Source organism: Taudactylus pleione, unplaced genomic scaffold (genome assembly GCF_031769625.1).
Source record: "Taudactylus pleione unplaced genomic scaffold, aTauple2 ptg000070l, whole genome shotgun sequence".
Lineage (NCBI taxonomy): Eukaryota > Metazoa > Chordata > Amphibia > Anura > Myobatrachidae > Taudactylus > Taudactylus pleione.
In genome coordinates, this window is record NW_028284472.1 from 10,771,377 (window position 1) to 10,787,441 (window position 16,065).

A 16,065-nucleotide genomic window follows, 5' to 3' on the forward strand; every position below is an offset into this window, starting at 1 on the left:
GATCAACATTGCAATCTTGGGTGTGTTTGGCCATATTTTACAACTTGCAAATTTAATTTACTAAAGTACTGTATATCTTGGGTGAGAAATCTTGTAACTCACTGCAAAATACACCATCGGCCAAACACTCAAGTACCTTTCATAGCCAGGAATACAAGTTAGGAATTTACCAAGAATCATAATATATAACTATGGGTATAAGTTTAGCAAACTCAGGGTCTCATATAGACCCGCTCGCGAGCGCTGTACGCTCGCAAGCGGGTCGATGGTGCCCAAGTGCGCATGCGCACGACGGAGGGAGCTCCGTTGTGCGCATGCGCGAGACCCGGCGAGCGACGGGGAAGCCGTCACTCGGGGTCTCGCACCAAAAGGGGCGTGCTGTCGATGGTGAGTGACAGCACGCCCCCTTTGGTGGGCGTGCCGGGGGCGTGGCAGCCAGACGGAGGCGTTCCCATGGGAATGCCTACCGTCTGGGTCCGGCCCCACTGACATCACTAGTGATGTCAGTGGGAGTGATTTTGGCTCTGATAGAGCCAAAATCACTTCAGGGCTTGCGGCAACGAGACCCTACCGCAGGGTCTCGTCGCAAGCCTGATGGTCGCGATGGTCTTGACCATCGCGACCATCATCATGGACACTCGCATAAGCTATGGGTGGTAACCCACAGCTATGCGAGCGTCCAAGAGGCCGCTCCAATTTTAGGTAGCCCTGCCCTGATTCAGAGCGAGCGCTCTGGTCAGAGCGTCCGGCTCTGAATCAGGCCCTCAGTCCTAACTAGAAGTTTTAAATAGACTACCTCCTGAGTTGCGTGTTTGGCAGAAACATACACAGATCACTGTGTCTCTGGGAGCCCAATGCTGGTTCATAAAATACGGGGCAATGCTACACGTTTTTTTCCCCGTATTTTTAGAACCAGGACTGGCTCAGGAGCCCTGGGCTGGTTCTGCTTTTATGGGGGGAACCCTACCTAATTTTTTTTTTTAAATTAACACTTTAGAGAGAAATTACAGGCAGAAACATGTGTACATTTCTGCCAAACACGCGGCTCAGAAGTGGAACATCTGGCAGGAGTTAAGCATGTGTGAGTGTGTTAGGTAGGTAATAAACTTTTACTTTCTACGTGTGTGTACAGTCTTTTTTTTTTTTTACAGTGGGGGTATGGGTGCTGACCACCTGCTGGCCCTTGTAGTTCCAAAAGAGCCAAAGGGCATGCACGCTAGCACCCGTAGTTCCACTGCAAAAAACAATAGTAACAATCTATATTCTCCACTATTACCCCTGCACCCACTGGCTAGGGGTGCAGGGAAGAGCCCAGGCTTTAGCGTAAGCCTGTTGTGCTCAGGAGAGGGGGTACCACAATAAAGGGGTCCCCACCTCCCCTGAGATTCCAGGCTTGTACTGACTAGCTTGGAGTGTTAATGCTTTGGCCGGGGTGACCCGGTAAAAGGGTCCCCTGGCTGTGGCATTACAGTTTTGAGTCTGGTGCTGGTTTAAAAAATAGGGGGAACCCCATGTCATATTTTTCCCCTATTTTTAAAATCAGGACTGGCTCTGGGAGACCAGTGCTGGTTCATAAAATATGGGGTAACCCTACTCGTTTTTTCCCCCTGTATTTTTAGAACCAGGACTGCCTTAGGAACCCGGGGCTGGTTATGCTTTTTGGGGGGAAGCCTACATAAGTTTTGTTTGGCTGTGGTCAGACACTGGAACCTCAGGGATAAACACGATCACATACACCATCGGAAAACATGATTTCAGCAAGTCTCGATTCTAAAATTTGAGAGTTTTACAGATGTAACAGCGCATGCGCAGCACTGTTTCTGCTAATTAAAATGGCCTTCCTACCCATATATCTGTCTGTTATTACCCAGTTTTGTTCTATTAATGTTCCAATTGTAAAGCGCAACGGAATATGCTGCGCTATATAAGAAACTGTTAATAAATAAATAAAAATATGCGGCATGCCTATATTCCGTGTGCAACTGCGGGTGTATCTGCATGCGAGACGCTACGTTACAGTGTCACAGCCGCTGACATTTTAATCAGCAGAAGCTGCTTGTGCATCCTATTCGCATTTTAAGGGGAAAAGTCGCACAAAAAGATGCTCGGCACTACCAAGTCGCACGGCGCTCATGTGTTAAATGTGTAACGCTACTTGTAGTGCACGGAGGGTGGATTTATGTGGGCACATCTGTACAGATCAGTATATGCTGTTGGCCAACGTTTGTGGTCATATACTGTACACTACTGTAACCCTTTAGAATGTTTTCCTTCTCTTGGTAGACACATATAAAAAGAAATGTGACATTGTTCAGATGTTCGGGATTCACAGTAATTTTTGTAATTAAGTATATATATTTTTGATAAGTCTTTACATTTATTTATATCTGTAACCATGTTGGTGACGGGTGTCTTTGGCATTGACGTCAGTAGTGATCTCTTGACCAGTGGCATTACTACCGTATTTGGCACCCAGGGCAAGATTAAATATGGCGCTCCCCAACTGTGTGCGCACGCCGAAGGCGTGCGTAAAATAAGTGGGTGTGGTCACATGCCAAAAAGGGGGTGGTCACGGAAAACCGGGGGCATTGCCACAAGACACGCCACCATTTTTCATCACTCTGGGAACATTCATTTCCATTCCATTGCACCTTAATGCCCCCAGTAGTAGTGTCCCTTATGCAATGCCCCCAGTAGTAGTGCCCCTTATGTAATGCCCATAGTAGTAGTTCCCCTTATGCAATGCCCACTGTAGTAGTTCCCCTTATGTAATGTCCCCAGTAGCAGTGCCCCTTATGCAATGTCCCCAGTAGTAGTGCCCTTTCTACAGTGCCCCAGTAGTAGTGCCCTTTATGCAATGTGCCCAGTAGTAGTGCCTCTAATGCAGTACCCCCAGTAGTGACCCTTAAATACAGTGCCTGCAGTAGTACCCCTTATATACAGTGCCCCCAGTAGTGCCCCTTATATAGTGCACCCAGTAATGCTTTTTATCCAGTTCCCACAGTGGTAGTGCCCCTTAAATACAGTGTCCCCAGTAGTGCCCCTTATACATTGCCCCAAGTAATGCCCCTTATATACAGTGCCCCCAGTAGTGCCCCTTATATAGCGCACCCAGTAATGCCCTTTATCCAGTTCCTACAGTAGTAGTACCCCTTAAATACAGTGTCCCCAGTAGTGCCCCTTATACATTGCCCCAAGTAGTGCCCCTTATATACAGTGCCCCAGGTAGTGCCCCTTATACAGTGACCCCAGTAATAGTGCCCCTTATATACAGTGCCCCCAGTAGTGCCCTTAAATATGGTGCCCCCAGTAGTGCCTCATATATACAGTCCCTCCAGTCCGGGCCTGTCACTCTTGTGACAGGTTGAAGTGTCATTTGTTTATTGAATTATTTTGGGCTTATATACTTTTTGAATGATTTTGATGAAGAAGCTACTGGAATAGTGTGTGTGTGTGTGTGTGTGTGTGTGTGTGTGTGTGTGTGTGTGTGTGTGTGTGTGTGTGTGTGTGTGTGTGTGTGTGTGTGTGTGTGTGTGTGTTTCAGTATGTATGTGTGTATGTATGTGTCAGTATGTGTGTTTCAGTGTGTGTGTGTATTTGTCAATTAGTACCACTTTGTGGTGTTAACATGATTCAGAATGGTTTGCTATTTCGATGTCTACGGAGTTGAGCGATTATCAGAAAATCACGCATGCATATGTCACACTGTGCATGCGTCAATATATATTGTGATAGAGGCACTGGTAAAGTGGTCATTGGCAGGTACATTTGTCCTAGGTTTTTGGCCTATGTGTTTTAAAAAACCCCAGGAGAAGTCTGTTTTGTAAGCAGGCCAGAGTGTCAACTTTTGGAAAAGCCAGTTTGGGTCCTGGGGGTGTGGATGTAAGGAGAGGGAGGGCTCCATCCACAGGCCACTCCAGGTTTTGGGCCTTTCAGCCTGGTAACAGGCTCATTTGGGCTTGCAGCTGGAAATGGCTAATATAAGCATGGTTTGTTTGTGGCTGAGTGTCTCACACCTGGGAGAGCAGGCAGACTAGCCTGTTCAGAGACACTTGGTGATAATCCTTGTAAGTACTGTGCATGTGTTTTGTTGATGGTGAGGGCAATAGGCCCTACCATTATTATTGAGAGGGAATCTGCTGTGTAGCTAGTGCCCAGCCGGGCTAGGACTTATGTTTATGTTTTGTTTATGTTTATATTCATTTGGCACAATAAAGACTGGCGCCGACCAGTTTGTACGAGAACCCCTGACTTGTATCCTGTTTCTACAGCTGCTGTGTGTGTAAAGACGGAGTCCATCTACCCCAGGAGAGGGACCCCTATCCTGACTGTGTCACATTTGGTGGAGAATGCGGGCAAACACACACTGAAGTTTGCAGCAAGGAAAAAATTTTGTTTAAAATTTAAAGGGACAGGTACCAATTCGTCAGGGTAGCTATAAAGTTGTTTCCTTTGAAGTCCATAGAGGTGGTGTCCGCAGATGCTTAGGGAAGCCAGATTCTGCTTCCAACCTACACCCCAGGACAAAATGGAGGACATTGTTAAAGCCTTGTTCCAAGCTACAGCAGCTCAGCAAGAAGCTACCAGGTCTCAGCAGGAAACAAACAAAATTTAGCAAGAAGCTACCAGGGCTCAGCAGGAATCCACCCAGGTGCAACTATTGGCAGCCCAGAGGCAACAACAAGTCACCATCGAAGAAACCCGCCAGGCCATAGTGGAAAACAGCCAGGCCATAAAAGAGGTGTTACCACAGCTTGTAGTCTGGTCTGGAGATGCTTCCCCTGCTCTTCTAACTAACACTCACACCATACGGGCCAGTCACTTTCTGCAAAAGATGACCTAGAGTGATGATGTGGAGGCGTACCTTATGGCCTTTGAAAGAACCGCTGAAAGAGAAAAGTGGCCTAAAGAGCAGTGGGCAAGTCTTGTGGCACCCTTCTGGTCTGGAGAACCACAAAAGGCCTACTATGATTTATTCCTGGATGATGCCAAGGACTATGCAAAGTTAAAACAGGACTTCCTAACCTGCTTGGGAGTCACCTCATTTCTTCGGGCCCAACAAGTCCACTGCTGGGAGTTCCAAATAGGAAAAACCTCCACCCTCACAGATGCATGACCTCGTCCATCTAACCACAAAATGGCTGCAGCCCGAGATGCTGACAGGACCACAGATTGTGGAAAGAGTCGTGATGGACCGGTATCTGCGATCGCTACCTGCGTCTCTGCGCAAGTGGGTGAGCCATGCAGACCGTAAGTCCGCAGACCAGCTAGTCAAACTAGTGGAGAGGTATGTGGCAGCTGAGGAGCTGATGAGTGTGCCCCACAGAGCCCCGATGGCTCATCGGTGAACTCCCATTGACATTGGTAAGACTGTTCCAGGGGAGAAGGGTGCTGGGCAGTGGAATGTACTCAAGACTGGCGGTGTGGAACCTGGAGATGGGCCAGCCAGGTCAGGAAGGTTCCTACCCCATAAAAGACTAGATATTAATGTAATTCAAGGTTTCTGATGTGGTGGTTTTGGCCATATTGCGGCTAATTGTTCGCTTACCTCTGAACCTATGCAATGTGATACTGCTCATGTCGACCGCAGGATGTCTTTCTTTGCACAACCAGCCTGTACTGCTGACCAGCAGGTTGAGACAGATAAGCACATGTGTACACTCACTGTAGAAGACAACTGAGTAGAGGCTTTGTTAGATTCTGGTAGCCTGGTTACACTTATGAAAGCTGAACTGGTGAACCCCTTGAAGCGTAAGGGGAAAACTGTTGGTGTGACCTGCATACATGGGGATACCCAGTATTATGATACTGCAGAAGTGAACATAGAAACACCATGTGGGTTTGGTACAGGGCTTAATGTATGATGCAATATTGGGCAGGGACTTAGCTCACTTCTGGAATTTGTGGGAAAGCCGATTTTGCACAGAGGTAAATCACCCTGACTCGTTTGAGAGGGTTACTGACGTGGTAGCAGAGTCAGAGATGTTCCCTTTTTCTAGTATGATTGGCGAACTAGAGAATGCAGAGCCTGATGGTGGCTCGCCAAGTGGTGCGCCTCCCACTGAGGTGGGGAGTGTTATTGAACCCATGGACTGCCTGCCTGATCTTGAGATAAGGAGAAAGGTCTTTGCCGTGGAGCAGTTGAATGACCCTACTCTGGTAAAAGCCAGGGAGAATGTCAAGGTGATCAATGGTAAACCCATAGACCCTGATAGTCCTTTGTCATATCCTCACATGGCAGTATGTCAGGATTTGTTGTATCAGGTGACTAAGAAGGGGGAAGATATTGTGGAACAATTAATAGTTCCCAAAGCATACAGAAGAACAGTATTAGATCTGGCCCATGATCATATAACGGCAGGCCACCTAGGGGTAGAGAAAACTACTAAGCAAATTGTGCAGAGGTTTTTTTGGCCCGGGGTCCATAAAGAGGTATCTGACTATTGTGCATCCTGCCCTGAATGTCAGTATCATGCTCCAAGGCCACATTTCAAAAGTCCCCTGGTTCCGTTACCCATTATTGAGGTTCCGTTTGAAAGAATAGCTATGGATTTGGTTGGGCCATTAATGAAATCTGCCCAGGGTCATCAATATATTGTGGTGATAATGGATTATGCTCCCCAGTACCCAGAAGTGATACCATTACGCAATATGTCAACCAAGTCCATTGCTAGAGAATTAGTCCATGTCTTTAGCAGGTTGGGAATACCTAAGGAGATCCTGACTGACCAAGGTACCCCATTTATGTCAAAAATCATGAAGGAGTTATGCCGCCTGTTTAAAATTGACCAATTAAGAACCTCTGTGTACCATCCCCAGACCGATGGGTTAGTGGAGAGGTTTAATAAAACTTTAATACACATGCTAAGGAAAGTAGTGGACAAAGATGGTAGCGATTGGGATGACTTGTTACCTTTTTGCTGTTGGCCATAAGAGAGGTTCCCCAATCCTCCACAGGGTTTTCCCCTTTTGATTTATTGTACGGGAGACATCCAAAGGGGTTACTTGACATTGCCAAAGAGTCATGGGAGGGGCAGTCCAGTCCTTATAAAACAGTTATTGAGCATGTTTCTCAAATGCAAGAAAGAATTGCTGCTGTGGTGCCGATAGTAAGAGAGCACTTGGAACAGGCCCAGCAGGCACAGCAGAGGGTATACAACCACAATGCTCACTTACGCACCTTTGCTCCTGGGGACAGAGTGTTGGTGTTAGTTCCCACAGTAGAAAGTAAACTTTTGGCCAAATGGCAAGGACCCTTTCACAGCTTAGAAAAAGTGGGGCAGGTCAATTATAAAGTTTACCAGCCAAGGAAAAGAAAGCCAGAACAGATATACCATGTAAATCTTAAAAAACCCTGGAAGGATAGAGCAGCACTGTCAGCCGTCCGAGCCCCTCCAGTAAACCCAGGGCCCATAGTACCCGAAGTGACAGTGGCAAAAACCCTGTCAGCCAGTCAACAGCAGGAAGTTAAGGAATTTCTGATCAGAAATAGGGTGCTGTTTTCTGACATACCAGGGAAAACCACGGTCATCAAACATGACATAATCACTGATCCAGGGGTTAAGGTTAACCTAAAGCCCTATAAGTTACCAGAAGCCCAAAGAGAATCAGTGTCGAAGGAAATGAAAAAAATTTTAGAGTTGGGTGTAATTGAAGAATTGCATAGTGAGTGGTCAAGTCCCATTGTGCTCATTCCAAAACCCGACGGGAGTGTGCAATTCTGCAATGACTTCTGGAAACTGAACAGTGTGTCAAATTTCGATGCCTACCCTATGCCTAGGGTGGATGAACTAATTGAAAGGCTGGGGACAGCCAGATATTTAACTACTCTTGACTTAACCAAAGGGTATTGGCAAGTGCCGTTAACTGAGATTGCCAAAGAAAAGACAGCTTTTTCTGCACCAAAGGGATTGCTTCAATACAAAATTTTGCCCTTTGGGCTACATGGGGCACCTGCTACCTTTCAAAGAATGATGGATAGGATTCTAAGGCTCCATAGACAGTATGCTGCTGCTTATCTGGATGATGTGGTCATTCATAGTCCTGCTTGGCAGTCTCACTTGCCCAGCAGTGTTGGACTCCATCTAAAAAGCAGGTTTGACAGCCAACCCAAAAAAGTGTTGTCTGGGGATAGAAGAAGTAAAATATCTTGGGTACACCATTGGCAGAGGTTTGATAAAGCCACAGCTCAATAAGATTGAGGCAATCCAAACCTGGCTACGACCCTTGAATAAAAAGCAGGTGAGAGCCTTCTTAGGGATCACTGGGTATTATAGGAGGTTTATACCCAATTTTGCCACCATTGCAGTCCCACTGACTGACCTTACCAAAGGCAAACAGAAAGTCATCGTGGAATGGGGTCCTGAAGCAGAGAAGGCTTTCCAGGAGTTAAAAATAGCATTATGTACCCAACCAGTTCTGATGACCCCTGATTTTGACAGAGAGTTTGTTGTACAAACCGATGCGTCAGATGTAGGCATCGGAGCGGTCCTGTCCCAAAGCAAAGAGGGTGAAGAACAGCCAATTTTCTTCTTAAGCCAGAAATTAAATGTATATGAAAGAAACTATGCTACGGTCGAGAAAGAAGCATTGGCCATAAAGTGGACGTTAGAGACTCTCAGGTACTACTTGGTGGGAAGAAAGTTCAGATTGATCACTGACCATGCCCCTTTGAAGTGGATGTCAGAAAACAAGGACAGTAATGCGAGAATAACGAGATGGTTCTTGGCATTACAAACCTTTAAATTTAGAAAACAGGCCAGGAAGCCAGCTGGCCAATGCAGATGCTTTGTCACGTGTCCATTGTTTGCGGGCTACGGTTGTTCCGCCCCACAGGTCAAAACAAAGGGGGGGGATATGTGATAGAAGCACTGGTAAAGTGGTCAATGGCAGGTACATTTGTCCTAGGTTTTTGGCCTATGTATTCTAAAACCCCCAGGAGAAGTCTGTTTTGTAAGCAGACCAGAGTGTCGGCTTTTGGAAAAGCTGGTTTGGGTCCTGGGGGTGTGGATGCGAGGAGAGGGAGGGCTCCATCCACAGGCCACTCCAGGTTTTGGGCCTTTCAGCCTGGTAACAGGCTCATTTGGGCTTGCAGCTGGAAATGGCTAATATAAGCATGGTTTGTTTGTGGCTGAGTGTCTCACACCTGGGAGAGCAGGCAGACTAGCCTGTTCAGAGACACTTGGTGATAATCCTTGTAAGTACTGTGCATGTGTTTTGTTCATGGGGAGGGCAATAGGCCCTACCATTATTATAGAGAGGGAATCTGCTGTGTAGCTAGTGCCCAGCCGGGCTAGGACTTATGTTTATGTTTTGTTTATGTTTATATTCATTTGGCACAATAAAGACTGGCGCTGACCAGTTTGTATGAGAACCCTTGACTTGTATCCTGTTTCTACAGCTGCTGTGTGTGTAAAGAGGGAGTCCATCTACCCCAGGAGAGGGACCCCTATCCTGACTGTGTCATATATATGTGTCATAGATTTATTACTAGCGGGTGCCCTGCTCCTTCCCTATATATATATATACATGAACAGGAAACACTTCCATTCTATCATGCTGTGTAAAATGGAATCGTATGTAATGCCGGCGGCTAAACCCTAGCATCAAATACCCACAGCCCGACAGGTTGGAATCCCGACAGCATCAGTAAGTAGTCTAACCCTCCCCTCTCCCCCCCCAACCCTCTCTTAGGGGTGCCTAACCCTTACCTCTCCCTTTAATGCCTAACCTCCCCCTCCCCCTAACCCTCTGGGGGGGGCCTAACCCTAAGTCCGCCCGTGGGTCCCTAATGCTAACACACCCCCCCCTAGCGGCTACACGCTAAGACACCAAGCTTACCTTTGTTCGGCAAGCCGGGTGTCAGGATTTAGTAGTGGGGCTAATGATTAGGCATTGGGATTTTCACAACTATCTTTAGTCCCATGTCAGGATGTGGCTGTCGGGATATCGGCAGGCGGGATAGCGCCTGTCGGTATCCTCACTACATCCCATGTAAAATATATGTGTATTTTGTTTTGTATCTCTAATACATAACTGTTTGTCTAATGTGATTTTACAAATTTCATGAGATAGTGGATGCCCTTGTCCAGGGCCGGATTAAGGGGGGCGACAGGGACGGTCGTCCCTGGGCCCCCACACATGGATCGGTGTGACCCTGCTGAGAACAGGTGTCCAGTGACACCTGTTCCCGGATTGAGGCTCACTTCCGCTTTTTCATATCTAGTATTTTGTATACATAGAATAAAGTGTTAGTGAAATAGAGCTGATATTCCGTGTTTCAAACAAATTTTTAGAATCTCTAAAATATACATGAAATCTGCATATATTATATAAGGCTCTGCAAGGTTGGACAATATATTTGTACTGCTTAAGGGGCATATTCATTAGCAGATAAATTGAACGACTGAACGATATATCGTTCAGTCGTTCAATTCATCTGCTAATGGATAGGCCCTGAACGATGACATATGCGCACTCCCGCTGCCGATAAATTTTATCTTTCGTCTCTCCAACATGTTGGTCAATTATCGCATATCGCGGCAGTTTATATGCGGTAAACGATGAACGACGAACGGTATTAACAGCAGCTACAGAGCTCTGCAGAGAAAAAAATCCACTCCCTGAATGATGTCATGCGATATCGTTCCTCGTTCGTCTTTTGCAAAAATCTGTCATGTACATGACAGATATCTTTCAGCACAGCCACCGGAATTTTCAATAGATATCTTTTGACTTTCATCGTTCACAAAAACATCTGCTAATGGATAGGCCCCTTAAGGCATATCATTTATATGTTTAAAGAGCCAGAAGAATACATCCCTGCATAAAGTATATTTACCACTTGCATAGATGTATTGCCTGGACAGTTGTTGTTTGCAATAGATATATCTATACCCGCATAGTCAATGAGCCAGGATTATATATCTCTGTAAAGTATATTTACACTTTGCCTGGATATATTTCTTGTCAGTAGAGATATAGGGCCTGATTCAGACCCGCTCGCGAGCACACAGGGGTCGATGGTCCCCCACTGCGCATGCACATGCCGGAGCCGGCTCCGAGGGTGCGCATGTGCGAGACCCGGCTAGCGACGGGCGCTCCGTCGCTTCAGGTCTCGCACCATAACAGGGCGGCTGTCAATTATGATTGACAGCTCGCCCCGTTTTGGAGGCGGGCAGGGGGGGTGGCTACACAAACGGAGGCGTTCCTAAAGGAACGCCTGCCGTTTGTGGGAGGCACCACTGACATCACCAGTGATGTCAGTGGTGAGCTTCCGGCTCTATTTAGAGCCAGAAGTTCACTGGGGCTTGCGGGAACGAAACCCTACCACAAGGGTCTCGTCGCAAGCCCCGATGGTCGCGATGGTCGCGACCATCACCTGGCCGCTCGCAAAAGCTGTGGGTGGTCACCCACAGCTATGCGAGCGGCCAGGAGGCCGAAACAAAAAAAAACGCCCTGATTCAGAGCGAGCGCTCTGAAAGAGCGTCCGGCTCTGAATCAGGCCCATAGTTCCTTACACCACATGAGCCAATCACATGCATACTGTATGTATAGGAATGGTCATGTAATGTACATTGTTGTGTGATTGGACTAGCATTAATATTGGCCCTTTTGTTATGAGCCAACCTAATCTGTAATCCTATTATAATATATTTGCAGATATAAGATACATAGACATATATCAGTATATGATAATATATATAGTACATAAGATTCAATAACAGCCTTGTTCTGAAATGGGATCCTGTCACATGGTCAACATTTGGATGTAGACATGGTTTAATATGTCGACACACACCATGTTGACATCCTCAGAATGTCAAAATGCTCATCAACATCCGAAATGTACCATGTGAAATGACGACATTCTAATAATGCCGACGGTTAGGCAGGGCCGCAACTAGGGGGGCGCTGGAGGTGCACGTGCACCGGGCGCGCAGCTGCACCCGCGGCCAGTGTCCTCCAGCCTGGCGCCGCAGGGAGGCTCCAAGCCGGACGCAGCTGAGATGTTATTTCCAGCGGGCGCCCGGCTCCTTCCCTGCAGCGCCACGGTAGCTGGAGGCTGGAGTGCTCTCCTGAACTCCAGCCTCCGACTCTCTCCACGAGCACTATGGGATAGACATCATGACATCTTTCCCATAGTTCCGAGGAGCAGCCGGGGGGACCGGATGCCGGCGGACGTAGGAGCGGGGTTTAAGGTAAGTATTTTTTTTGTGGAAGCGGCACTACAGGGGCATTACCATATGGGCACTACTACAGGGGCATTACCATATGGGCACTACTACAGGGGCATTACTATATGGGCACAAGAGGGGCATTACAATGGGGGCATTACTATATGGGCACCACTACCTTGGGCATTACTATATGGGCATTACCTCAGGGGGCATTACTATAGGTGCATTACTATATGGGCACTACTACAGAAGCATTATCTCAGGGGGCATTACTTATGGTGCACTGCTGAATGGGGCATTACTACAGGGGCACTGCTGCATTACTATGGGGGGATTTACCAGGGGTAGGCGCCAAATTACTGTCTTGCCCCGGGTGACAAAAATCCTAGTTTCGGCCCTGGGTTAGGGTTAGGGGCCGCCAAGAGGGTTAGGCTGCATGGGGAGGGTAGGGTTAGGCTCCGCAGGGAGGGTGCGTGTTAGGGATTAGGGGTAAATTACTCACCAGAACGCCGCTCCGTCAGCCTTCCCCGTCGGAAGTTCTGGTCACATAGCCGCTGGGAGCCGGAAGACAACGCTGTCGATGTCACCGGAACCAGATTTGTGACCACTGGGGCAGCAGGGACATTCGGTTGACATTCTGTCATGTCATCCATGTAGACATGATGGACGTTTGCTTGCTAAGAATGTTGGCATGAAGCATGTCGGAATCTCAACCATGTCGACATTCTTGTGCTGACATGATACATGTTGACATGAGAACGGATGACCCAACATACCACCCTCAATTACAACTATTTGAACAAAAATTGTATTATGTTTCTAGTCTTCTTTTCATTAGTCAGGGGAGAGCTGCCCTGGAATGTCAGCTTATGACAGAGATATATTTTCCAGCACAACGTATTACATTTCACTTTTAAACAGCTCGGAGAAGAAAAAGGAACTGTACTGTGTTATCTGTTGTAGGCGTAGGTAAGAAGCTGGTGTATAATATTTATTTTGTGCCCTTTCAGATCACTACCACATTATAGACTATACATTGTAATAGTGCAAATACTGTATATGGAAATATAAAGCTTTGACACTTCAGGTGCATAATCATGTTACACAATGTTTATTGTGAGATTATAGAACAAAGGGGTCTATTTACTAAGCAGTGTTAGGAGACAGAGTGAAAAGTGATAAGAAAGTGATAAGGTGCCAGCCAATCAACTCCCAACTGTCATTTTTCAAACACAGCCTGTGAGATGACAGTTGGGAGTTCTTATCACTTTTCACTCTGTCTCCTAACACTGCTTAGTAAATAGACCCCATAATGTTGCATTATGGTACATTTTACATAATGATGATACATTTCACAGTGTTTATTTGTGCCCAAAATAATTTTCTTTGATGGCAATTCAAGAAGCAGTAACAGAGATCAGTATGACATATGGAAACATATCTGAGCATCAGAAAGTCTTAGTACATAGCAGCTACAGGGAGAGAGAAAAGCTTTTGTGAAAGCTGATAAGAAATATTTTTTTGTGCATATTGGTCTGTAAATCAAGATACCTATTGTGAGATACCTGCTTTTGTTTTGGTGTGGTCAAATGTAGGAGCTACTGCCTTTGATTTTGGAAGTGCAATAGTCAGCAGCAAATAATCTCACCAGTATTTGCATAATCACTATAATCAGAGGGAGAGATTTAATTGTTTGGAGTATTTCTGCCTTCTGCACATAATCATGTTTCGTTTTTTGATTTGTTTAATGATCTAGCAAAGTTCTAACTGACCTGACCCCTCAGTTGATATATTCCCTGAATTGATGACGCTCTCGTGATCCATGTTTCCTAGAAATGGCAGAAAGAGAGTATAATATAGTGTCTAACCATATGTCATGTAGCTCACATGGGCATATTAATATAGGATTATTTGTAATAGCTTCCGAAATCTTGACTCTAGAATTTTGCTGTGAAATAGTTGGACTAAACTTTAGCTGTTTTCCTCTAAAATATCTGCCAAGCAAAACGTAATGATAATAAAAAATACAACTTGCAGCAGTTATAATATTGTCTATTGACTATGTGAATATTAACATAAATTAAATCGAAACCTAAAATTACAAACAATACTTTTACAGTGTCTCTACATAAATAAATCATAAATTAAAAGATATATAGACAGCGCTGTAGAGGTATAAATGTATAGATAATAAAAAATGTGCCCAAATATTTAAAAAATATAAACAATATTTATTTAGCATAACATAATATACAGACCCTTATGGTCCTAAACAACATATAAACATACAACATTAATAGAGATGAGCATGATCATCATAAAAATATAGATATCTATATAAAGATATCCACAACAGAAGGAAAATTTTTTTAAGGAAGATCTTTTGATTTATGAAAGTTCCTTTGGATAATTGCACTCCAAAAAAATGTCAATATGAATACAGATTGAGGCCCTCATTCAGAGCCGCTCGTTAGCGGCAGTACGCTCGTTCCGAGCGATGTTCGCACATCTGCGCATGCATACGGTTTTTAGTACGTATGCGCGAACCAGTCAGTGCGGCCGAAAATCGTTTGTACCCAATATAGCGAGGGCCTGCAATTTTGAGTGACAGAATGAGGCGTATGTGGGTGGTAACAGGGGAAGGTGCTTGAAAACGGGGAGTGGAGATCAGAACGCAGGCGTGCTTAAAGGTCAAAGCGGGCGTTTTATGGGTGTGCATAATTAAAACAGCAGCGTCATCGACCACGTCAGTTGGGTGTCTTTTAGCCAGAACTGCTCGCAATATAGCGGTTGAAAAAACCAACCCCAAGAATAGCGAGCAGTTCATACGCTGTTCGATGTACTCGATTAATCTAATAAATAGCGGACATGACGTATGATGCGAGCGGCCAGGGGGCGTTTTTAACAAATAAACGAGCGTATGTTTTGCTCGCTCGTTCAGACTTAGAGGTGTGAACAGACCACAATGTGCGTACGAATCATTTGAATAGCCACCCCTTGTTTTTGAACGAACGAATGACCGCAAATAGCGAACGGCTCTGAATCAGGGCCTGAGTCTCCCATATCCAAATATTCCGAAATACGGAATATTCCGAAATACGGAATATTTTTGGCATGACTGAGATAATGAAACCTTTGAATTTTGATGGTTCAATGTACACAAACTTTGTCTAAGGCACAAATTATTAAAAGTATTGTACAAAATTACCTGCAGGCTGTGTGTATAAGGTGTATATGAAACATAAATTAATTTAATGTCTGTACACAAACTTTGTTTGAGCCACAAAATTATTGAATATATTGTATAAAATTACCTGCAGGCTGTGTGCATAAGGTGTATATAACAAATAAATGTATTCTGTGTGTATATTTGGGTCCTACTCCCAAAATTTTTCATTATGGTATGCAATTATTCCAAAATACGGAATATTCTTTTATCCAAAATACCCCTGGTCCCAAGCATTTTGGATATGGGAGACTCAACCTGTATGTGAATTCCAAGGTAAATAGGTAGCTCCATTTAGGCACAGTGTTCCACATAAATGTATCCAAAAAAATGTCAGTATAAGTGGCGGAACTAGAGAGTGGTGGGCCCAGGTGCAAAAATATGATTTGAGCCCCCTTATGCAGTGCCATAAGAAGTGATCCCCCTATGCATTGCCCCCAGTAGTAGTCCCCCCTATGCATTGCCCCCAGTAGTAGTCCACCCTTTGCAGTTCCCACAGTAGAATTCCCCCTAATCATGCCTTCAGTAGTAGTCCCCTTTGAAGTTCCCCCAGTAGCAGCCTCCCCTATAAAGTGCCCCCAGTAGCAGCCCCCGTATACAGTGCCCCCCAGTAGCAGCCCCCTTTATACAGTGCCCCCAGTAGCAGCCCCCGTTTACAGT

At 45.5% G+C, this 16,065-nt stretch overlaps 1 protein-coding gene across 1 annotated transcript in view; it reads left to right on the plus strand.

Moving 5' to 3' along the window:
* Positions 1 to 13,105: 13,105 nt before the first annotated feature.
* Positions 13,106 to 16,065, plus strand: part of MMUT (methylmalonyl-CoA mutase) — a 290,597-nt gene continuing 287,637 nt past the window's right edge. Inside the window, exon 1 of the mRNA XM_088467254.1 lies at positions 13,106 to 13,148. The gene's annotated coding sequence lies outside the window, so the exon portion shown is untranslated. The remainder of the gene's footprint in view (positions 13,149 to 16,065) is intronic.